The sequence below is a fragment of the Vulpes lagopus genome, chromosome 4 (assembly GCF_018345385.1).
Source record: "Vulpes lagopus strain Blue_001 chromosome 4, ASM1834538v1, whole genome shotgun sequence".
Lineage (NCBI taxonomy): Eukaryota > Metazoa > Chordata > Mammalia > Carnivora > Canidae > Vulpes > Vulpes lagopus.
Window position 1 is genome coordinate 91,331,873 of NC_054827.1, and position 24,743 is coordinate 91,356,615.

Genomic DNA, 24,743 nt, shown 5'->3' on the forward strand with positions numbered 1-24,743 from the left:
GGTTGTTTTCCCTGTGAGATCCCAGGAGGAACAACCACAGTGGCAGTGGCCAGCTCTAGAGCCCTGGATTCAGGCCCTGCAGTAACTACAGAGCTCTCCATTGCAGTGCCTGGATGCTCCAGGGGCGGGGCCGCTGATCTGCTCAGCTTGGGGCAGGAGCGTCCTTGCTGTCCTGGGCCCTCCAGGCCTCTGCCTGTCCCGGGCAGAGGCCTGATCCTGGGCTGTGTCCCCTGTACCCTGTGTTCCCGGGCCTGCGCTGTTGGATTCGCACTCCCGCAGCGCAGCCCCCTCCACAGAGTCATCACCCGAGCCCCTCCGGGGTCCAGCCGTGGGTGCTATAGCCCTTTAGGGAGCTCCGTGCACTCTCCTGGGGCGCAGGTGTCTGTTAGTGTTCCAGGGTGCCTGAGGGTATCCCCGCCCCTCCTGGAGTCCTGCTCTAACTCCCTGAGAGTGCCTTTCCTCCCAGGAAGATTGGTGAAGCTCCTGCTTCTCCGGGAAGGACTTTCCTGTCCTGGGGACACTCGCCCCGGCCTTAGCCTGGCTCCTCGTGGGGCTCCTCCCCCTTGGATACCTTTTGTTTCTTTATTTCTTTTTTTCCATCCTTCCTACCTTGATCGAAGCATGATCTCTTCTCACTGTAGCATTCCAGCTGGTCTCTCTTTAAATCTCAGGCCAAATTCATAGATTTTCAGGATGATTTGAAGGTTATCTAGGTAATTTGGTGGGGACGGGTGACTTGGGGACCCTAATCTTCCGCCATCTTGCCCCTCCACCTCCCCTTCTATTTTGAAGGACAACCTCAGACTAGGGATTCTTGGAGGTGGGAAATAAGTGAGAACGGCACAGTTTTAGCTTTAGGGCATTGTCCTTGTCCAGTTGGCTTTTTCATTCTGGAACAAAGTCCTTGAGAACAGCGTATGGGTCAGCTGGCCGGACGTGGGTGTAGTGGACCTAGGGAGTAATCCCGTCAACCTTGAGAGTGGTGGAAGTGGTCAGGATCATGATGTAGGGTCCCTTCCAGCAAGGTTGAAGTTTCTGGTGTTGGTATCTCCACACGTATACCCAGTCACCTGGCAGATATCGATGGGAGCCCGGGGGTGGCCCAGTCTCATAGAGGGCCCTCAGCTTAGGACACACCTGCTCATGGGTTATGGAGTCTGTTCTTAAACCTTAGGGTTTCTTCAGTGTTGGTAACTAAAAATCCCCTGGTCCAATTTTACCATGTCTCTGAAGGCCTTAACTGAAGAAATGAAATGCACACTCCCATTATTTTTTCAAGGAATTTAGGGGGATCTCCAACTTCAATTTAAGGTTCCCAGGTTCAAAATCCAAGAACTGGGCAATTGCTAACTTTTTATACAACTCAAAGAAACCCCCTTTACGAATAATAATCATCTCTTATGTACATACCAATGCTTTATACTTCACAAAAATTGATAGGCAGAGGAGGAAACTGAGGTGCAGACAAATTACAGAGTGATTTGCCTCAGGTCACTTGGCCAGGTGGTGGCTAGGCCCAGAAGCAAACCCAGCTTTTCCGATTCCGGGGCTTGTCTCCCCACCCTGGAGTTGCCGCCAGAGCTCCCACCCCTCACTAAGGGGGCATAAGGAGAAAAAGACAAAGTAGAAAGCCCACCACCAACCATCCCCTGGTGCCCTCTTGCTCCCCCAGCTGGGTATGGGCTCGAGTGGCCAGGAGTGCATTGAGGTACTGCAGCTGCGTGACCTTGATGAGCTGCAAGTCGGAGAGGGCCCTCATGGTATAGTCAGGACAGTATGCAGAGAAGCGAGCATCATCGGCTGGCTCTGGCTCCAGGTCGTGGTGGACGGACTGGAGCGAGGACACTGGGGACTGGTGAACCGAGGACGGCACTGTCAGGGCGAACACTCAGTAGTAGATGAAGGCTCCGTTCTCGAACTTCAGGCCCTCTTTCCTGATCTCCACCTCAAACCTGCCCTGCAGGATGAGAATGAAATAATCCACTGGCTGGCTGGCTGGTACAGGTAATGGTGTGCAGCCAGACGGTTGTTCTTGTCAAACCTCACTTCCTGGTTGAAACTGGGATGCTTCAGCAGGTGCAGCAGGACCTTCTTGGAGATTTGCAGGGGGCTGAAAACATCCACCTCTCGAGTGGGGAAGCGCTGGGTAGCCAAGAGCAGCTGAGGTGAGATTTTCACTTTATATTCATCGTCAGACACCTTGAACAAGAGAATTCCTCTTTTCGCAGGAGAGGGGCACTCAGAGGAGCAGGCTTCTTCCTGACGGTGGCATTTCGGTAGTCCTCAGAGTCATCCAGGATCTCAGACTTGATGATCTTCTCAATGACGTCCTCCAGGGGTGATGAGGCCCAGCACCTTGTAGAAGGGGTCACCTTCACCCTCGTTGTTCACCTTCTCCACGATGGCCAGGTGAGACTTCCCTCATTTGAACTCCTCCAAGACAGCGTCCAGCTTGGTGTCCTTGAAGACGAAGTGGAGCGGATGGTTGTAAAAGCGGGTGATGGTGCTGAGCCGCGTGCAGTCTTCGGGATCCACGAAGGCTAAGTCCTTGAGGTTCAGCATGTCCATAATGTTGGAGCGCTCCTCCTCGTACACCGGGATGCATGTGTGGCCGCTCTGCATGATGCTGGCCAGGACGCCGAAGTCCAGCATGAAGCAGTCCTCCAGGAGCGTGAGCACTTTCTCCACGGTCTGACAGTGCAGCACGCCCTTGCTGAGGTCGCTGTAGGGGTTGCCGCCGCGGACCAGCTCCAGCACGCGCTCGTGAAGCCGCCCGGGCCATGCTGCCAGTTCCAGCAGCTGGCCCGCGGGCAGCGCCACCAGCAGGGTCAGCAGCATGGCCAGGGGGCTGAGCAGCAGTGCGTGGGGCCAGCGCCAGCGCCCAGAGCCCCTCACGGCAGCCGGCACCACCTCGCCCACGAGGAACATGAGCCCCGCGCTGCCCAGCACGGTGGCACGGCGCGCTGGTCCGCCGTGCAGTACAGCAGCACCGCCAGCACCGCCTGCGCCAGGCTGGGCAGCAGCAACAGCGCGCCCAGGGCGCGGCCGACCCAGCGCTGCGCGGGCTCCAGACACCGCCTTCCCGGGCGTCACGGCCAGCAGGCCCTCGGGCAGCCCGCCCCCTCGGGGGGCCACCCAGGACCAGGAGCTGTTGGCCAAGCCTAAGCCGAAGAGGCGCAGGCGGAAGGCGGCCTCCGGGGCGGCCCGCGCCTCTCCTCCGCGCACCCACCCTGCGTCCTTGTCCCCATCTTCCTCCCGACAGACGCCCAGCACCCACGGGCCCCACGCGGCCTCCCCGGCGGCGATGCCCAGGCACAGCGTGGCGAGCAACCAGCCTAGACGAGCCGCTGCTGCCACCATCGCCTGCTGTTCCCTCTCCTTATGTAGACAGTTATGACAGTTAAAGACGCAGTAATACAGACAAGCACGCAAAACAGGTAAGAAGAACACAATGACACAGACAAACGTTCCAGTGCGGCTGCGGAGACGAAACAGAAGGTAACCAGAAGGGCTGGCAGCAGACCGTCCTAACAGATGAGGACCTCAGTCCTCCAGGCAGGGGCTAGGGACATCTCCTCAAGACCCCGGTCGACCGCCCGCCAGCGCATCCGCCTAAGCCAATGCCAACCCAATACAGATTGGAATTCCTACAGGTACAGTACAGTTTAGAGCTCTCAGAGAATATGCGCTCAAAAGGTGGAAAAAGTTGAGTGCACTCACCACGCGTGAAAACCTCCAGATAGGGTCCTGGAGGTCTCTCGGATCCCGGACGAGCCCCCAGATGTTGTGCCCAAGATTGCTAATCCGAGAAACCACCGAGGAGCCGACACCGATACAAACACACGAGGGTTTATTTACAAGCTCGAGCTTGGGTCCAAGTATACCCGACACAGCGGAGCAGGGACTTGGACCCCCAGACTAAGAGGTGTAGCAGCTTTATAGGGCCAATGGGATATGCAGAAAGTTGCAGTCATGTCAGTCCACATGCAGGTGGCCGATTGAATTACATTTTAGCCTAAACTATCCATTTGAACTGGCCTATCACTGAGCTGATTTCCGATTAGGGTGTTCCCTGGGCTTGACTAGGGTGGGGCAGTGCTCGAAGCAATAAGCAGGTCATGTGGGGGTGATACAGAAGGTGGCTGGTGTAGAGTTAGTCCTGCCCTGCTTGTCCGGGGGTAGGGGATTTTTGTTAAATTTCCCCAGTCCCACATTAGGGATTTCTTGTCTCTTGCTGCTATAAGGATCTTCTCTTTATCTTTGGAATTTGCAAGCTTAACTATTAAATGTCGAGGTGTTGAACAGTTTTTATTGATTTTAGGGGGGTCTCTCTATTTCCTGGATCTGAATGCCTGTTTCCCTTCCGAGATCAGGAAAGTTTTTGGCTATGATTTGTTCAAATACATATTCTGGACCTCTGTCGCTTTCAGCGCCCTGGGAAACCCCACTTAAACATAGGTTTTTCTTCCTCAGGCTGTCACTTATTTCCCTTAATCTATCCTCATCATCTTTTAATTGTTTGTCTCTTTTTTCCTCAGTTTCCCTCTTTGCCATCAACTTGTCTTCCATGTCACTCACTTGTTCTTTCACCTCATTAACCCTCGTCTTTAGGACTTATAGTTTGGATTGCATCTCATTCAATTGATTTTTAATTTCTGCCTGATTGGATCTAAATTCTGCAGTCATGAAGTCTCTTGAGTCCTTTATGCTTTTTTCTAGAGCCACCAGTAGCTTTATAATAGTGCTTCTGAATTGGCTTTCTGACATTGAATTGTAATCCAAACTTTGTAACTCTGTTGGAGAGAGGACTGTTTCTGATTCTTTTGAGGTGAGGTTTTCCTTCTAGTCATTTTGCTCAGTGCAGAGTGGCCAAAAACCAGTTGTATTGGGAAAGGAAGAAAAAGAGAGAAGAGAAAGAAGAAAAGAAAAAGAAAAAAAGAAGGAAGAAAAAAGAGAAAAAAAGAAAAATAAAGAGAAGAAAAAGAGAAAAAAAGAAAGAAAAAATGGGGGGGGGAAGCAAACAGAAATCAAAAAGAAAAAAACAAAACAAAACAAAACAAAAAAAACCCCACAAAAACCAACAAAGAAACCAAGGGGGAGTATCCTCTGATTCTGTATACTGTAAGTCCCTTGACTTCCCCTGGAACTTTCCAGTGCTGCTTGGTCAACAATTTGTTTTTCCCCTGTCTGTCTAGCTGGTCTTCTGGGGGAGGGTCCTGCTGTGTTGATTTTCAGATTTTAGCACTTGCGGGAGCTGCTCAGCCCCCTGCCTGGTGCAGAGCTCAGTGAGTGATGTTTAAGCTGCTTATCCTGTGAGGCCACTGTGAGGCTCAGTGGGGGTTGTTTACCCCGCGAGGCCCCAGGAGGGACAACCCCAGTGGCGGCAGCCAGCTCTGGAGCCCTGGAGTCAGCTCCCGCAGTAACTATGGAGCTCTCCGTCTGCAGGGCCTGGATGCTCCGGGGCGGGCCGCTGATCTGCTCAGCTCGGGGCAGGAGCGTCCTTGCTGTCCTGGGCCCTCCCGGACTCTGTCTGTCCCGGGGGGGAGGCCGGATCCTGGGCTGTGTCCTCGGCCCCCTGTGCTCCCGGCCTGCGCTGTTGGATTCCCGCTCCCTTCCATGCAGCCCCCTCCGTGGAGCCCCCGCCAGCGCCCCTCCCAGCTGCTCCTGGGCCGCAGGTGCTGCAGCCATTTAGGGAGCTCGGCCGGCGTGTGGCACTCTCCCCAGGGCGCAGGTCCTATTAGTACCCCTGGGATCCTGAGGGCATCCCCACCCTCCTGGGGTCCTGCTCCAACTCCCTACGAGTGCCTTTCCGCCCGGAAGATTGGTGAAGCTCCAGCTTCTCCAGGACGGGACTTTCCTGTCCTGGGGACACTCGCCCGGCCTTAGCCCGGCTCCTCGCGGGGCCCCTCCCTCTTGGAGGCCTTTTGTTTCTTTATTTCTTCCCCCCCCCCCGTCTTCCTACCTATATAGGAGCATAAACTCTTCTCACTGTAGCATTCCAGCTGGTCTCTCTTTAAATCTCAGGCGGAATTCGTAGATTTTCAGGATGATTTGAAGGTTATCTAGGTAAGTTGGTGGGGACAGGTGACTTGGGGACCCTACTCTTCCTGCTGTGGGCTTTACATAGATGGCTTTTAAGATGCTGAGGAATGTTCCCTCTATCCCTACACTCTAAAGAGTTTTTATCAGGATTGGATGCTGTATTTTGTCAAATGCTTTCTCTGCATCTATTGAGAGGATCCTATGGTTCTTGTTTTTTCTTTTGCTCATGTGATGAATGACATTGATTGTTTTTCGAATGTTGAACCAGCCTTGAATCCCCGGGATAAATCCCACTTGGTCATGGTGAATAATCTTCTTAATGTATTGTTGTATCCTATTGGCTAGTATATGGTTGAGAATTTTTGCATCCATGTTCATCAGGGATATTGGTCTGTAATTCTCCTTTTTGGTGGGGTCTTCGTCTGGTTTTGGAATAAAAGTGATGCTGGACTCATAGAGCGAGTTTGGAAGTATTCCATCTGTTTCTATCTTTCCGAACAGCTTTAGTAGAATAGGTATGGTTTCTTCTTTAACCGTTTGATAGAATTCCCCTGGGAAGCCATCTGGTGCTGGACTTTTGTGTCTTGGGAGGTTTTTGATGACTGCTTCAATTTCCTCCATAGTGATTGGCCTGTTCAGGTTTTCTATTTCTTCCAGTTCCAGTTTTGGTAGTTTGTGGCTTTCCAGAAATGCATCCATTTCTTCTAGATTGCCTAATTTATTGGCGTATAGGTGCTATAATAAGTTTTTAAGATCGTTTGTATTTCCTTGGTATTGGTGGTGAGCTCTTCTTTCTCATTCATGATTTTATTAATTTGAGTCTTTTTTCTCTTCTTTGTAATAAGGCTGGCTAATGGTTTATCTATGTTTTTAATTCTTTCAAAGAACCAACTCCTGGTTTTGTTGATCTGTTACTCTGTTCTTCTGGTCTCTATTTCATTGAGTTTGTTCTAATCTTCAGTAACTCTCTTCTCCTGCTGGGTGAAGGTTTTATTTGCTGTTCCTTCTCCAGCTCCTTTAGGTGAAAGTTTAGCTTTTGCATTTGAGTTCTTTCCAATTTTTGGATGGATGATTGTATTGTGATATATTTACCCTTCAGGGAAGGGAGAAGAAATGAGTAGGAAATATCAGAACGGGAGACAGAAAATGAAGACTCCTAACTGGGAAACGAACTAGGGGTGGTGGAAAGGGAGGAGGGCGGGGGTGGGGGTGAATGTGTGATGGGCACTGAGGGGGGCACTTGATGGGATGAGCACTGGGTGTTATTCTGTATGTTGGCAAATTGAACACCAATAAAAAATAAATTTATTATTAAAAAAAAGAAATGCGAAAAAAAAATTTCCCCTTCAGGACTGCTTTTGCTGTATCCCAATGATTTTGAACAGTTGTATCTTCATTCTCATTAGTTTTCATGAATATTTTTAATTCTTCTCTGATTTCCTGGTTGACCCTTTCAACTTTTAGCAGGATGGTTTCTAACCTTCACTTTTTTGAAATCCTTCCAAACTTCTTCTTGTGTTTTAGTTCTAGTTTCAAAGCATTATAGTCTGAAAATATGCAGGGGATGATCCCAATCTTTTGGTATCAGTTAAGACCTTATTTGTGACCTAGTATGTGGTCTATTTTGGAGAAAGTTCCATGTGCACTTGAGAAGAATGTATATTCAGTTGCATTTGGATGTAAAGTTCTGTAAATATCTGTGAAATCCATCTGGTCAGTGTATCATTTAGAGGTCTTGTTTCATTGGAGATGTTGTTCTTATAATATCTATCAATTGTAGAAAGCACTGTATTCAAGTCTCCAACTATAAGTTTATTATTATCTAAGTATGTCTTAACTTTGGTTATTAACTGATATACTTGGCAGCTCCCACATTCGGGGCATAAATATTCATGACTGTTAGATCCTCTTGTTGGATAGATCCTTTAAGTAGGTTATAGTGTCCCTTTTCATCTCTTACTACAGTCTTCGGGATAAACTTTAGTTTATCTGATATGAGGATGGCTACCCCTGCTTTCTTTTGAGTACAATTTGAATGGTAAATGGTTTTCCAACTTTTTATTTTCAGGCTGTAGGTGTCCTTATGTCTAAAATAAGTCTCTTGTAGACAGCAAATAGATGGGTTTTGCTTTTTATCCAGTCTGAAAGCCTGCATCTTTTGATGGGGTCATTAAGGCCATTCACGTTCAGAGTTACTTTTGAAAGATATGAATTTAGCGTCATTGTAATACCTATTCAGTCCCTTTTTTTGTGGATTGTTTTCTTGGACTTCCTCTTTCTTTTACAGAGTCCCCTTTAATATTTCTTGGAGACCTGGTTTGGTGGTCACATATTCTTTCAGTTTCTGCCTATCTTGGAAGCTCTGTATCTCTCCTTTTATTCTGAATGAGAGCCTTGCTGGATAAAGTATTCTTGACTGCATGTTATTCTCATTTAGGACCCTGAGTATATCCTGCCAGCCCTTTCTGGCCTGCCCGGTCTCTGCTGAGGTCTGCTATTAACCTATTACTTCTCCCCATAAAGGTTAGGGATTTCTTGTGTCCTGCTGCTTTAAGGATCTTCTCTTTATCTTTGGAATTTGCAAGTTTCAGTATTAAATGTCAGGGTAATGAACGGTTTTTATTGATTTTAGAGGGGGACCTCTCTATCTCTTGGATCTGAATACCTGTTTCCCTTCCCAGGTTAGGGAAGTTCTCAGTGATGATTTGTTCAAATACACTTTCTGGTCCTCTGTCCCTTTCGTGGCCCTCTGGAACCCCAATTCAACGTAGATTTTTTCCTTCTGATGCTGTCATTTATTTCCCCTAACCTTTCTTCATGATCTTTTAATTGTTTTCTCTTTTTTCCTCAGCTTCCTTCCTTGCCATCAACTTGTCTTCTATGTCACTTATTCATTCTTCTACCTTGTGAACCCTCATCATTAGGACTTCCAGTTTGAAGTGAAATTCATTTAATTGATTTTTATTTTTGACCTTATTAGATCTAAAATCTGCAGTCATGAATTGTCTTGAATCCTTTATGCTTTTTCTAGAGCCACCAGTAGCTTTATAATTCTGCTTCGGGATTTGCTTTCTGACATTGAATTGTAATCCAAATTCTGTGACTCTGTGGGAGAGAGAACTGTTTCAGATTCTTTCTTTTGTGGTGAGTTCTTCCTTCTAGTCATTTTGCTCAGTGCAGACAGGTTAAAAGCAAGTTGTACTGGAAAAAAGAAGGAAAGGACAAAAAAGGGAGGGGAAAACAAACAGAAACAAGGACGGGTTCTTCTGGTTTTATATATGGAGCTCTCCAGCGCTGCTGGGCCAAGAACTTGCTCTTCCCCTGTCCTTCCAGCTGGTCTTCTGGGGAGGGTGTCTGTGCTTATTCTCAGGAGTATGCACAGCTTAGTGGGAGCTGTTTACTTCCTGGCCCCTGTTCTCTGGAGGCCCCTCTCAGTCCCAGGCACAGGGTGACACCAGAAGGACTAACAACACTGCCGGTGGTTAGCTCTCCAGCCCTGGTGTCCGCTCCCCCAGTAACCTCCACAGCTCTCAGTCCGCACTGACCTGGATGCTCTGGGGGTGGATGTGCTTACCTGTACACCTTGGGGGCGCCTGGCAGCAGGAGCATCCTTGCTGTCCTGGGCCTTCCCCAGTCCATCTGTCCTGGGGGAGCACAGGGTCAGTGGCTGTGTTCCCTGGCGGCCTGGGATCTGGGGCCTGTGCTACTGGAATCACCCTCCTGGGGCCACGGCTCCCAAAGGCATAGGGTGCAGTCCCCTCCACCCAGAGCTCCCCCTGACCTACCGGCTTCTCCCCAAGGTCCTGTTGGGCATGCTCCAGCCCTTTACTGAGCTTGGCTCACAGTCTGTGGCGCACTCTCCCCCAGGTGCCCTTCCTCTGTTAGGGTCCCTGGCAACCTGGAGGATCCACTGCTCCTCCTGCGGTTCTACCTGTTTTCCGTGCTAAGCACCTTTCCATCCGGGAAGAATCCAGTGCAGATTTTCAAAGTTCCTGCTTCTCCGGGACTGCTTTCCTGTCCTTGGAGGCTCTCTCCCTAGCCCGGCTCCTCCTATCCTTATGATTGTTGTTTTAAGTTCAAATTCAGGCATATGACTTATATCTGTTTCAATTATATCCCTGGCTGTGACCTCTTCTTGTTCTTTCTTTTGGATGAATTCTTCTATTATGACATTTTTATCTAGGTTTCTGTTTTCTAAATGTTAGGGAAGTCTGTTGTATTCCTGCTCCTGAGAGTAATGGCTATATTAAGGAGAGGTCAGGGCAGCCCCAGTGGCCCAGCGGTTTGGTGCCACCTTTGGCCGGGGTATGATCCTGGATACCCGGGATTGAGTCCTACCTCAGGCTCCCTCCATGGAGCCCGCTTCTCTCCCTCTCCCTCTGCTTGTGTCTCTCCCTCTCTGTGTGTCTGTCATGAATAAATAAATAAAATCTTAAAAAAAGAGGTCATATACTGTCCAAAGCCTGATGCTTCAGAGAGTGTGTCTGGTATATGACGTGTGCACTCTGTTGATGTGTTTTGGTTGCTGTTTCCTGTAGGTGGGTCCTCTGCAGAGTCTATCTGTGCTAATTGCTGGGGTGGGGGGTGGGGAATGACCAAATCTCTCATTCCCAGAGAGGGGAATCTATGCCCAGTGCTGTTCATGAAGCCTTCACAGAAGAGTGAAAAAATCTGTACTCATTTGTTCCAGGCTTCTCTCAGTTCCCTGCCTTCACCCTCTCTGTGTCTGATCCATCTGCCCACTTGGTGGTGCAGTGCTCCTGTCTTTTATTTATCTCAGGCAGGCAGGCTGGGTTTCAAAACTCCAAATTTTAGGGACCTGGCACTGATCCTCTGAGGGAGGTGTTGCTGGGCTTTGGCTAGTGCCAATTTGTCCCAGAAGGGCAGTTTTGAGATTGCACAAGGGCTTGGAATTTATGATAAAGTGCAGCAAAACATTAGTGTCCAGGTTAGTGCCATCAGCAGGTATCTCTGCTCCTATGCTAATGCACAGCACAGGGTAATGGAACCCATTGGCTTGTTTGCTCTGAAAGCCAAAACTACCTCTCCCAAATGTACTCCAAGAAGGGGTCCTATCTCTTCTAATGAGATCCAGGGAATCCTCAGACCACACTGTCTCTTCCCAGGCCTTCACCCTACTTCTCCACAGAGTAACCTCTATGCTCACCAGGTTCCACCCCAGTGCTTGTAAAATCTTGCTATGGTTATCCTCTCATTTTCCCTGTCAATAGTTTTGAGGAAATGTTTTTCTTGTGCAATGCCCTGGGCCCTTATCTCTCTTTCTGTTTCCTCTCCCTCTCTCTCTTTCTCTTCATGATCAGGGCTCCCTCCCCTCTGTAGCTCTAGTGATTATTTTCTTCCCTCCAAATCACATCTTAGCACCTCCTACCTTCTACGATGTGGCCTGTTTTCTCCCAATAGTTGTACATTTTGCTCTCTCAGTCCTGAGATCTATATCCCAAGTGTTCAGAATGATTTGTTATTTATCTAACTGTTTTCAAGTGATGAAGCAAGTATAAGGTTCACCTACTACTATGCCAACTTAACTTCCCAAGCCAAATTCACAATTTGGATGTCCAAAAAATATATATATTTCCAAGGAGCATGAATCTTTCCCTCTGTGGGATAGTATATATTAATGTGTTCATCTTTGGAACATGTATTGTCTACTACACAGACTAATTGTTAAAGCTTTCTTTTTTTTAAAAAAAGATTCTATTTATTTATTTATTTATTTATTTATTTATTTTTATTTATTTATTTATGAGAGAGAGAGAGAGAGGCAGAGACACAGGCAGAGGGAGAAGCAGGCTCCATGCAGGGAGCCTGATGTGGGATTTGATCCCGGGTCCCCAGGATCACACCCTGGGCTGAAGGCAGCGCTAAACCACTGAGCCACCCAGGCGTCCAATTAGGGCTTCCCCTAATTGTTAAAGCTTTCAATACTGGTGAATTGGTCTGGTATGTTACCAGAGAGGGACATAAACCAGCTGGTGACATGTATTAATTTTAGGGACATGGCATGTTTGAGAAGTGTGATGTAAATAATACCTATAATGACAATGGGATGGGATAATGTAGTGGTTAATTTTATATGTCAGTTGGCTGGGCCATGATGCCCAGATATTTGGTGAAATGTTATTTTGGATGTTTCTGTGAATGTGCTTTTTGGAAGATATTAACAATTAAATTGGTAGACTTTAAGTAAAGCAAATTACCCTCCATAATGTAGGCCTTAAGAACAAAGAATGACCTCTTTGAGAAAAAAGGAATGGTGTTAGCAGACTACCTTTGGACTTGAATTGCAACTCTACCATGAGCCTCCAGCTGGCTTACCCTTTAGATTTTGGATTTACCATATCTCTACAAGTTGTGAGCCACTTCCTTAAAATTAAACCTTCTCTCTAATCTTTTTTTTTAAAGATGTATTTATTTGAGAGAGAGAAAAAGAGAGAGAGAGGTGGAGACACAAGAAGAGGGAGAAGTAGGCTTCTCACAGGGACTTGATCCCTAGACCCCAGGATCACACCCTGAGCCAAAGGCAGACGCTTAACTGCTGAGCCACCCAGGCATCCTTAAACCTTCTCTCTATATATACACATTCTGTTGCTTCTGTTTCTTTGGAGAACCCTAATGTACATGGTGGGGAAAACAGACCCTAGTATGGTGCTTAAGATAATTTCCACCTCTTGCTGTCAAAGCCTTTGTGTAATTCTCTGTCTCTGAGTACAGAAAGAACCATTTACTTGATTCTAACCAATATAATATGAAAAATATAGTGTAACTTTTACTCCTTTGAGTTGGTTGTGTTATATGACAAAGGTAATGAGATGCCACTACCATGATTATGCTACATATAAGACTCCATCTTTGTAGGCTAAAGCAAAATACTCTCCTGCTGGCTTTTAAGAAGGAAGTTGTTATGACATGAACTGCTTGTGGAGAGGGCCACATGAAAGGGAACTGCAGGTAGCTTTCAGGACATGAGGACCTCAGTCTATAGCAGCAGGAACTGAATTCTGGTGCTTGGAGGAGGACTTGAATTTCCAGGAAAGAATGCAGCCTGGCTGATGACTCGATTGTAGCCTTATGAGACTTTAAGCAGAGAGCCCAGCTAAGCTGTGTCCAGACTGCTGACCCATAGAAACTGAGATAATAAATGTGTGATGTTTTAAGTAAAAAAAGTTGTGGTAAAAAAAAAAGTTGTGGTAATTTGTTATGCAGCAAGAGAAAACTAATATAGTTGCCTATTGCTAAGTGCTATTAACACTCTAGAAAAAGGTGATAAAAAGCTGAGCATGATTAATAAGTAAGTTATTTAAAAGCCTGAAGGCCGACTTGGTAGCTTGCATAGATGCTCCAATTTCTTATAGTTAAAGTGTAAGGAATATTAAAGATTAAGCCTTTAGTAGTAGGGGAATATGCCGAGCAGAATTTATGTCACATTCATTGGAAGAATCATACAAGGTTGTGAGTGTCTGAGAGACAAGGACAAATAATCTTCATTGGAGAGTTATACACCTTTAAAAAAACTCCTGGTGTGCTAATGGGCCTTGGTATATGCAGAGTCTATATACCATGGGATAGCAAGTGGTCATTCTTCTGGAATCACCAATCAAGAGCTGGGTTTTGACAGACCAACCACATTATAATGTTGGGAAGGCCTGACAGCAATCCAGTATAAGATGCAAGTGATGCAATGCCAGATTTCAGGTTGTACTACAAAGCTGTGGTCATCAAGACACTGTGGTACTGGCACAAAAACAGACACATAGATCAATGGAACAGAATAGAGAATCCAGAAGTGGACCCTCAACTTTACGGTCAACTAATATTCGATAAAGGAGGAAAGACTATCCACTGGAAGAAAGACAGTCTCTTCAATAAATGGTGTTGGGAAAATTGGACATCCACATGCAGAAGAATGAAACTGGACCACTCTCTTTCACCATACACAAAGATAAACTCAAAATGGATGAGAGATCTAAATGTGAGACAAGATTCCCTCAAAATCCTAGAGGAGAACACAGGCAACACCCTTTTTGAACTCAGCCACAGTAACTTCTTGCAAGATACATCCACAAAGGCAAAAGAAACAAAAGCAAAAATGAACTATTGGGACTTCATCAAGATAAGAAGCTTTTGCACAGCAAAGGATACAGTCAACAAAACTCAAAGACAACCTACAGAATGGGAGAAGATATTTGCAAATGACATATCAGATAAAGGGCTAGTTTCCAAAATCTATAAAGAACTTATTAAACTCAACAGCAAAGAAACAAACAATCCAATCATGAAATGGGAAAAAGACATGAAGAGAAATCTCACAGAGGAAGACATAGACATGGCCAACATGCACATGAGAAAATGCTCTGCATCACTTGCCATCAGGGAAATACAAATCAAAACCACAATGAGATACCACCTCACACCAGTGAGAATGGGGAAAATTAACAAGGCAGGAAACCACAAATGTTGGAGAGGATGTGGAGAAAAGGGAACCCTCTTACACTGTTGGTGGGAATGTGAACTGGTGCAGCCACTCTGGAAAACTGTGTGGAGATTGCTCAAAGAGTTAAAAATAGACCTGCCCTATGACCCAGCAATTGCACTGTTGGGGATTTACCCCAAAGATACAGATGTAATGAAACGCCAGGACACCTGCATCCTGATGTTTCTAGCCGCAATGTCCACAATAGCCAAACTATGGAAGGAGCCTCGGTGTCCATCGAAAGATGAATGGATAAAGAAGATGTGGTTTCTGTATACAATGGACTATTACTCAGCCATTAGAAATGACACATACCCACCATTTGCTTCAACATGGATGGAATTGGATGGTATTAAGCTGAGTGAAATAAGTCAATCAGAGAAGGACAAACAGGGATCCCTGGGTGGCGCAGCGGTTTGGCGCCTGCCTTTGGCCCAGGGCGCGATCCTGGAGACTCGGGATCGAATCCCACATCAGGCTCCCCGTGCATGGAGCCTGCTTCTCCCTCTGCCTATGTCTCTGCCTCTCTCTCTCTCTCACTGTGTGCCTATCATAAATAAATAAAAATAAAAATAAAAATAAATTAAAAAAAAAGAGAAGGACAAACATATGGTCTCATTCATTTGGGGAATGTAAATAATAGTGAAAGGGAATAGAGGGGAAGGGGGTAGAAATGGGTAGGGAATATCAGAAAGGGAGAAAGAACATGAGAGACTCCTAACTCTGGGAAACGAACTAGGGGTGGTGGAAAGGGAGGAGGGCGGAGGGTAGGGGTGACTGGGTGGTGGGCACTTAGGGGGGTACTTGACGGGATGAGCACTGGGTGTTATTCTGTATGTTGGCAAATTGAACACCAATAAAAATAAGTTTTTATTAAAAAAAAGAAGAAGGGAAGGGAGAAGAAATGGTTAGGAAATATCAGGAAGAGAGACAGAACATGACGACTCCTAACTCTGGGAAACGAACTAAGAGTGGTGGAAGGGGAGGAGGGTGGGGCGTGGGGTGAATGGGTGGGTGATGGGCACTGAGGGGGACACTTGACGGGATGAGCACTGGGTGTTATTCTGTATGTTGGCAAATTGAACACCAATAAAAAATAAATTTAGTGTTAAAAAAGATGCAAGTGATGTATCTGGGATTGGGCAAGAGCTTCTCTTATAAGGAGGGCAAGGAGGACTGTATGACAGTGATGTGATACATTTAAGTATCGTTAATCAGGAGGGGCCATTTGCTCATATGGCAGAAATACAGAAGGAAAGTGTGGAGAAATATTTTTTCTCTCTTTCCTTTTTTTAAATAAATTTATTTTTTATTGGTGTTCAATTTGCCAACATATAGAATAATACCCAGTGCTCATCCTGTCAAGTGCCCACCTCAGTGCCCGTCACCCAGTCACTCCCAACCCCTGACCACCTCCCCTTTCTCTTTCCTTTAACATATTTCATTCTACATGTGATTTCACCATTTGAAGTACCGAATAAGTGTTATGAATTTTAAATATATTCTTTCTTAGTACTATAGCAATCATGAACTATGTGTTCTTTTCCCCACTTTACCATTGACATGTATAAGATTAATTATGTCTTAGTGGAGAGAATCACTAATCACTAATACCACATAGTTACTGTCTGTGTGTCTTTACTGGGTAGAGGAGAGTCCTGGATAGGATGTGAAAAGATGAATCTTGTGTGGCAAGATTTAAAAAAAAATTTTTTTAGAGAGGGAGAAGGGAAAGGCAAGTAGCGGCCAATGGAGAGGTAGAGAGAGAATCTTAAGAAGGGTCCATGCCCAGTGTGGAACCTAGCAGGGTTTAATCTCACAGCCTGGAGATCAAGACCTGAGCTGAAATAGAGTTGGGCACTTTTAACCAACTGAACCACCCATGCACCCTAAGATAGCTTTTGAGGTGCTGAATTAAGGATTTTTAACTTTTATTTTTCAAAGTCTGAAACTATTGAGAATATAATACAAAGATTTAAAAAATAGTAAATTGATTTTCTGGGTGCTCTGCATAAAAGGTAGCCTGTGCATTACTTCCTGATGACTACAACTCAGTGGGATCTGCTACATGGTACTAGATCCTAGGCCTTAGATTCCTAGATCCTTTCTTTCCTAAATATTTCCATTTACAGGCATGGCATGTAAGCAATAGAGCTAGTGGACACGAAAGGACATGTAGGTGGAGCCACTGGGTATTTTAATGGGTACTGCCTTGATGAGCATACCATGGCCTTGGTAAGACCATGGGACTTCTTGTTACCTGGGTTAGGGCTAGGGTAAAAATGGTAGAGGCTATCTTCAGCTTCATAGAAGAAGTGTGTGGAGTAAAAGTTAACTGTATTCAAAATACAATTGGTAAGTAAAAGAAGATACAATCTTTGACTTTATCGAGTTTACTGTTTAGTGAAGGGCAGAGCTTAGTGTCTAGAGAAGGAAATATCAATTATTAAAATAATAGGAACAAATATGGGGGAGGGGGCAAGATGGTGGACTAGTAGGGTCCCCAAGTCACCTGTCTGCAGTAACTTACCTAGATAACTTTCAAATAATCCAGAAAACCTATGAATTCAGCCTGAGATTTAAAGAGAGAACAGCTGTAATGCTACAGTGAGAAGAGTTTGCGCTTCTATCGAGGTAGGAAGACAGAAAAAAAAAAAATAAAAAAGGCTCCAAGGGGGAGGGGCCCCGCGAGGAGCCCAGCTAAGGCTACACAGCCAGAGTCCCCAGGACAGGAGGGCCCAGGCCCAGAAAAGTGGGAACTTTACCAATCTTCCCCGGAAAGGCACTCGAAGGGACCTTGGGCAGGATCCCAGGAGGGGTGGGGATGCCCTCAGGCTCCCAGGGACACTAACAGAGCACCTGCGCCCCGAGGAGAGTGCCGAGCTCCCTAAAGGGCTGCAACGGTGCACTGGCAGGCCCCGGGAGCAGCTCAGGGGCTCGGGCAGAGGGAGCTGCGCAGCTATAGCGTGAGTCCAACAGCGCAGGCCGGGAGCACAGGGCGCCGGGGACACAGCCCAGAATCCGGCCTCCCCCAAGGACAGGCAGAGGCCAGGAGGGCACAGGACAGCAAGGACACTCCGGCCTCCAGGCGACCCCAAACTGGGCAGATCAGCGGGCCCCACCCCCGGAGCATCCAGGCCCCTGCAGATTGAGAGCTGCAGTATTTACTGCGGGAGCTGACTCCAGAGTTGGAGAGCTGGCCGCTGCTATTGTTGCTGTTCCTCCTGGGGACTTACAGGATAAACAGGGTAAACAACTCCCACTGAGCCTTACACCAGGCAGGGGGCTGAGCAGCTCCCCCAAGTGCTCACACTTGAACATCAGCACAGCAGGCTCCTCCCACAGAAGACAAGCTATACGGACAGGGCAAAAACAAATTATTGACCAAGCAGCACTGGAAAGTTCCAGGGGAAGTCGAGAGATTTACAGTATACAAAATCAGAGAATAGTCCCCCTTGGTTTTCTATTTTTTGATATCTGTTTGCTTCCCCCCATTTCTTCTCTTCTCTTTTTTCCTTCCTTCTTTTTTTCCTCTTTTTTTTCTTTTTCTTTTCTTCTTTCTCTTCCCTCTTGTTCTCCCTTTCCCGATACAACTTGTTTTTGGCCACTTTGCACTGAGCAAAATGACTAGAAGGAAAAACTCACTTCAAAAGAAAAAATCAGAAACAGTCCTCTCTCCCACAGACTTACAAAATTTGAATTACAATTCAATGTCAGAAAGCCAATTCAGAAGCACTATTATAAAGCTACTGGTGGCTCCAGAAAAAAATCATAAAGGACTCAAGAGACTTCATGATTGCAGAATTTAGATCTAATCAGGCAGAAATTAAAAATCAATTGAATGACATGCAATCCAAACCAGAAGTCCTAACGACGAGGGTTAATAAGGTAGAAGAACAAGTGAGTGACATAGAAGACAGGTTGATGGCCAAGAGGGAAACTGAGGAAAAAAGAAACAATTAAAAGATCATGAGGATAGATTAAGGGAATTAAATGACAACCTCAGAAAGAAAAATGTACATTTAATTGGGGTTCCCGGAGGCACCAAAAAGGACAGAGGTTGAGAATATACATTTGAACAAATCATAGCTGAAAACTTTCCTAATCTGGGAAGGGAAACAGGCATTCAGATCCAGGAAATAGAGAGATTCCCCCCCCCCTAAAATCAATAAAAACTGCTCAACACCTCGACATTTAATAGTGAAGCTTGCAAATTCCAAAGATAAGAAAAGATCCTTAAAGCAGCAAGATACAAGAAATCTCTAACTTTATGGGGAGAAATATTAGATTAACAGCAGACCTATCCACAGAGACCTGGCAGGCCAGAAAGGGCTGGAAGGATATATTAAGTGTCCTAAATGAGAAGAACATGCAGGCAAAATGCTTTATCCAGCAAGGCTCTCATTCAGAATGGAAGGAGAGATAAAGAGCTTCCAAGACAGGCAGGAACTGAAAGAATATGTGACCACCAAACCAGCTCTGAAAGAAATTTTAAGAGGGATCTTAAAATTACTAAGAGGAATTCCAATGGAACAATCCACAAAAACAGGGACTGAATAGGTATCATGATGACACTAAACTCATATCTTTCAATAGGAACTCTGAATGTGAATGGGCTTAATGACCCCCTCAAAAGGCGCAGGGCATCAGACTGGGTAAAAAAGCAGGACCCATCTATTTGCTGTCTACAACAGACTCCTTTTAGACATATGGACACCACCATCCTAAAAATAAAAGGTTGGAGAACCATTTACCATTCAAATGGTCCCCAAAAGAAAGCAGGAGTAGCCATCGTTATATCAGATAAACTAAAATTTACCCCGATGACTGTAGTGAGAGAAGAAGAGGGACATTATATCATACTTAAAGGATCTATCCAACAAGAGGACTTAAAAATCCTCAATATATATGCCCCAAAGGCGGGAGCTGCCAAACATATCAATCAATTAATAACCAAATTTAAGACATACTTAGATAATAATACATTTATACTTGGTGACTTTAATCTTGCGCTTTCTACACTCGATAGGTCTTCCAAACACAACATCTCCAAAGAAATGAGAGCTTTAAATGATACCCTGGACCAGATGGATTTCACAGATATCTACAGAACTTTACATCCAAATGTAACTGAATACACATTCTTCTCAAGTGCACATGGAACTTTCTCAAAAATAGACCACATACTGGGTCACAAATCGGGTCTGAACTGATACAAAAAGTTTGGGATCGTCCCCTGAATATTCTCAGACCATAATGCCTTGAAATTAGAACTCAGTCACAACAAGAAGTTTGGAAGGACTTCAAACACATGGAGGTTAAGGACCATCCTGCTACAAGATGAAAGGGTCAACCAGGAAATTAAGGAATAATTTAAAAGATTCATGGAAACTAATGAGAATGAAGATACAACCATTCTAAATCTTTGGGATACAGCAAAAGCAGTCCTGAGGGGGAAATACATCGCAATACAAGCATCCATTCAAAAACTGGAAAGAGCTCAAATACAAAAGCTAACCTTACACCTTAAGAAGCTAGAGAAAAAACAGCAAATAGATCCTACACCCAGCAGGAGAAGAGAGTTAATAAAGATTGGAGCAGAACTCAACACAATCGAGACCAGAACTGTGGTACAGATCAACAAAACCAGGAGTTTGTTCTTTGAAAGAATTAATAAGATAGATAAACCATTAGCCAACCTTATTAAAAAGAAGAGAGAGAAGACTCAAATTAATAAAATCATGAATGAGAAAGGAGATATCACTACCAACACCAAGGAAATACAAATGATTTTAAAAACATATTATGAACAGCTATATGTCAATAAATTAGGCAATCTAGAAGAAATGGACGCATTTCTGGAAAGCCACGAACTACCACAACTGGAACAGGAAGAAATAGAAAACCTCAACAGGCCAATAACCAGGGAAGAAGTTGAAGCAGTCATCAAAAACCTCCCAAGACACAAAAGTCCAGGGCCAGATGGCTTCCCAGGGGAATCCTATCAAGCGTTTAAAGAAGAAACCATACCTATTCTACTAAAGCTGTTTGTAAAGATAGAAAGAGATGGAGTGCTTCCAAATTTGTTCTATGAGGCCAACATCACCTTAATTGCAAAACCAGATAAAGACCCCACCAAAAAGGAGAATTACAGACCAGTATCCTTGATGAACATGGATGCAAAAAATCTCAACAAGATACTAGTTAATAGGATTCAACAATACATTAAGAAGATTATTCACCCTGACCATGTGGGAATTATCCCCGGGATGCAAGGCTGGTTCAACACTTGTAAAGAAATCAATGTGATTGATTATATCCGCAAAAGAAAAAACAGGAACCATAGTATCCTCTCAATTGATGGAGAGAAAGTATTTGACAAAATGCAGCATCCATTCCTGATCAAAACTCTTGAGAGTGTAGGGATAGAGGCAACATTCCTCAGCATCTTAAAAGCCATCTACAAAAAGCCCACAGCAAATATATTCTCAATGGGGAAGCACTGGGATCCTTTCCCCTAAGATCAGGAACATGACAGGGATGTCCACTTTCACTACTGCTATTAAACATATTATTAGAAGTCCTAGCCTCAGCAATCAGTCAACAAAAGGAAATAAAGGCATTTAAATTGGCAAAGAAGAAGCCAAATTCTCCCTCTTCACACATAACATGGTACTGTACATAGAAAACCCAAAAGACTCCACCCCAAGATTGCTAGAACTCATACAGCAATTTGGCAGCGTAGCAGGATACAAAATCAATGCCCAGAAGTCAGTGGCATTTCTGTACACTAACAATGAGACTGAAGAAAGAGAAATTAAGGAGTCAATCCCATTTACAATTCCACCCAAAAGCATAAGATACCTAGAAATAAACCTAACCAAAGACGTAAAGGATCTATACTCTAAAAACTACAGAACACTTCTGAAAGAAATTGAGGAAGACACAAAGAGATGGAAAAATATTCCATGCTCATGGATTGGCAGAATTAATATTGTGAAAATGTCAGTGTTATCCAGGGCAATTTACACATTTAATGCAGTCCCTATCAAAATACCAAGGACTTTCTTCAGAGAGTTGGAACAAATCATCTTGCGATTTGTGTGAAATCGGGCAGCCCCATTGGCGCAGTGGTTTAGCGATGCCTGCAGCCCAGGGCGTGATCCTGGAGATCCTGATTCTAGTCCAACGTCGGGCTCTCTGTGTGATGCCTGCTTCTCCCTCTGCCTGTGTCTCTGTCTCTATCTCTCTCTTTCTGTATGAATAAATAAATAAAAAATCTTAAAAAAAAGATCTGTGTGGAATCAGAAAGGACCCCAAATAGCCAGGGGAATATTACCAATAAAACTATAGCTGAGGGCATCACAATGCCAGATTTCAGGAGGTACTGCAAAGCTGTGGTCATCAAGACAGTGTGGTACTGGCACAAAAACAGACACATGGATCAATGGAACAGAATAGAGAATCCAGAAGAGGACCCTCAACTTGATGGTCAACTAATACTCGACAACGGAGGAAAGACTATCCACTGGATAAAAGGCAGTCTCCTCAATAAATGGTGCTGGGAAAATTGGACATCCACATGCAGAAGAATGAAACTAGACCACTCTCTTACACTATATACAAAGATAAACTCAAAATGGATGAAAGATCTAAATGTGAGACAGGATTCCATCAATGTCCTAGAGAACACAGGCAACACTGCTTTTGAAGTTGGCCACAGCAACTTCCTGCAAGATACATCCATGAAGGCAAGAGAAACAAAATAAAAAATGAATTATTGGGACTTCGTCAAAATAAAAAGCTTTGGCACAGCAAAAGAAAGACTTAACAAAACTAAAAGGCAACCTACAGAATGGGAGAATAGATTTGCAAATGACGTATCAGATAAAGGGCTAGTGTCCAAGATCCATAAAGAGCTTATGAAACTGAACCACAAAGAAACAAACAATCCAATCATGAAGTGGGCAAAAGACATGAACAGAAATCTCACAGAGGAAGACATATACATGGCTAACAAGCACATGACAAAATGCTCCGCATCACTTGCCATCAGGGAAATACAAATCAAAACCATAATGAGATACCAACTCACACTAGTGATAATGGGGAACATTAACAAGACTGGAATAATGAATGTTAGAGAGGATGTGGAGAAAGGGGAACCCTCCTGCACTGTTGGTGGGAATGTGAACTGGTGCAGCCACTCTGTAAAATTGTGTGGAGGTTCTCAGTGTTAAAAATAGAACTGCCCTTTGACCCAGCAATTGCACAGCTGGGGATTGACTCCAAAGATACAGATGTAGTGAAATGCCAGGCCACCTGTACCCCAATGTTTCTATCAGCAATGTCCACAATAGCCAAACTGTGGAAGGAGCCTCCGTGTCCATCGAAAGATGAATGGATAAAGAAGATGTGGTCTATGTATACAATGGAATTTTACTCAGCCATTAGAAATGACGAATACCCACCATTTGCTTCGATGTGAATGGAACTGGACGGTATTAAGCTGAGTGAAATAAGTCAATCAGAGAAGGACAAACACATTATGGTCTCATTCATTTGAAGAATATGAAAGTTAGTGAAAGGGAATAAAGGGGAAGGTGAGAAAATGAGTTAAAATATCAGTGATGGTGACAAAACATGAGAGACACCTAACTCTGGGAAAGGAACAAGTGTTAGTGGAAAGGGAAGTGGGCGGGGAGTTTTGAGGTGACAGGGTGACAGGCACTGAGGGGGGCACTTCGTGGGATGAGCACTGGGTGTTATGGTACATGTTGACAAATTGAACTCCAATAAAAAAGATTAAAAATCATTATCTTCAGCTACCCCTTTATTTTTATCCATCCACAGCCAATTGAATATGTCCCTTAATTTCTTTTAGCTTGTTAATCCAACTTAGGAATCAAGCTTTGCATAGTTCACATTAAAGATTCCCACAGATATTTCTTTCTCTTTTTATTTTAAAAAACATTTTCTGTATCTGCTGATTTCCAGTGGACAAACTGAAGAGGATTGGTGGAATTAAGATTCATTACCCCTTACGTAATTTTTATTACAGGAAAAGATTCATTAATTCCTTACCCGACACAAGGACTACTGATCCATTTGGTCCTGTTTTTTAGTCTTTTACATCAGCTTGGGACAGCCCTCCCAAATATCACAGGGATTCCTTGCCTGTTTTCTATATACCTTGCTCCCTCACCTTATTCCTTCCTGAAATCAGAAGGGATTAGGAAAGTTAAAAGTTTTGTCTGAATCGGTGGTAGTAAAAACCTGCCTGCAACCTGAATTGTATGATTCCTGGTACAGCATATGTCTTCCTAGATCATCATATAAACAGAAAATTATGAGGGAAGAAGGAGGTTGGGGGAATAAGGCACTAAACTGAAAGGAAAAAATTGGGCACTTAAAATTATTTTTTATTCATTGGCTAAATTTGTAAGTTTTTGTGATGGAACTTGGAAATTTTGTGCCTAGAAAAATAATTATGGTGAATAACTTGGATAGGAGAATAGAATGCAAGTATGAGCTCTCACTTATATTTTATCTGTCCCATTTATCTTTTTAAGCCTGCTAAGCAGACATTCCAAATATGGGAACAAAAGCACAAACACATACACAGAGACACACAGATAAGAATATGAAATTCTATTTAGAGAAAGGTTGGGGTTTTATAAAAAGAACTTGTACAATTTTTAAGCAAATGATATTAAAGGAAAATTTTAGCCTACATTTATATCTCCCTGAAGAGTGGGAGAGAGGGAATAATGAGTTTTATCCAATAGAGTGATTGTAGGGACATTATTGTAGATATAGATAATCATCACTGAAGTTCCTGGGAATTGTGGGACTCAGATCATGACATATCAGTGCAAGAGGGGTAGTTGAGTGCTTATATGGTAGTAGATTGATACCGTCTAAATTTATTGGTTCTGTAAGTAATAACAAATGTGTTTTTATAAGTATTTACTGGATATTTATTCCCATGTATTTCTGGGAATAGATTGAGCTAATTATATCTGGGAATATATATATATATATATATATATATATATATATATATATATATATATATATATCAGTAGTGAGCACTAGGTATAACAGAATGGAGTTGTGATATATGTAAATCTATGAACAATATACAATTAGGGAAAAAATGGAGATCAGCAATTCTTTTATAATTTGTCATTCTGTCCTCACTAGTCTT

At 44.3% G+C, this 24,743-nt stretch overlaps 1 pseudogene; it reads right to left on the reverse strand.

Annotated features, from left to right (window-relative positions):
• Positions 1-854: 854 nt before the first annotated feature.
• Positions 855-9,651, reverse strand: LOC121488817 (annotated as a pseudogene).
• Positions 9,652-24,743: the final 15,092 nt, after the last annotated feature.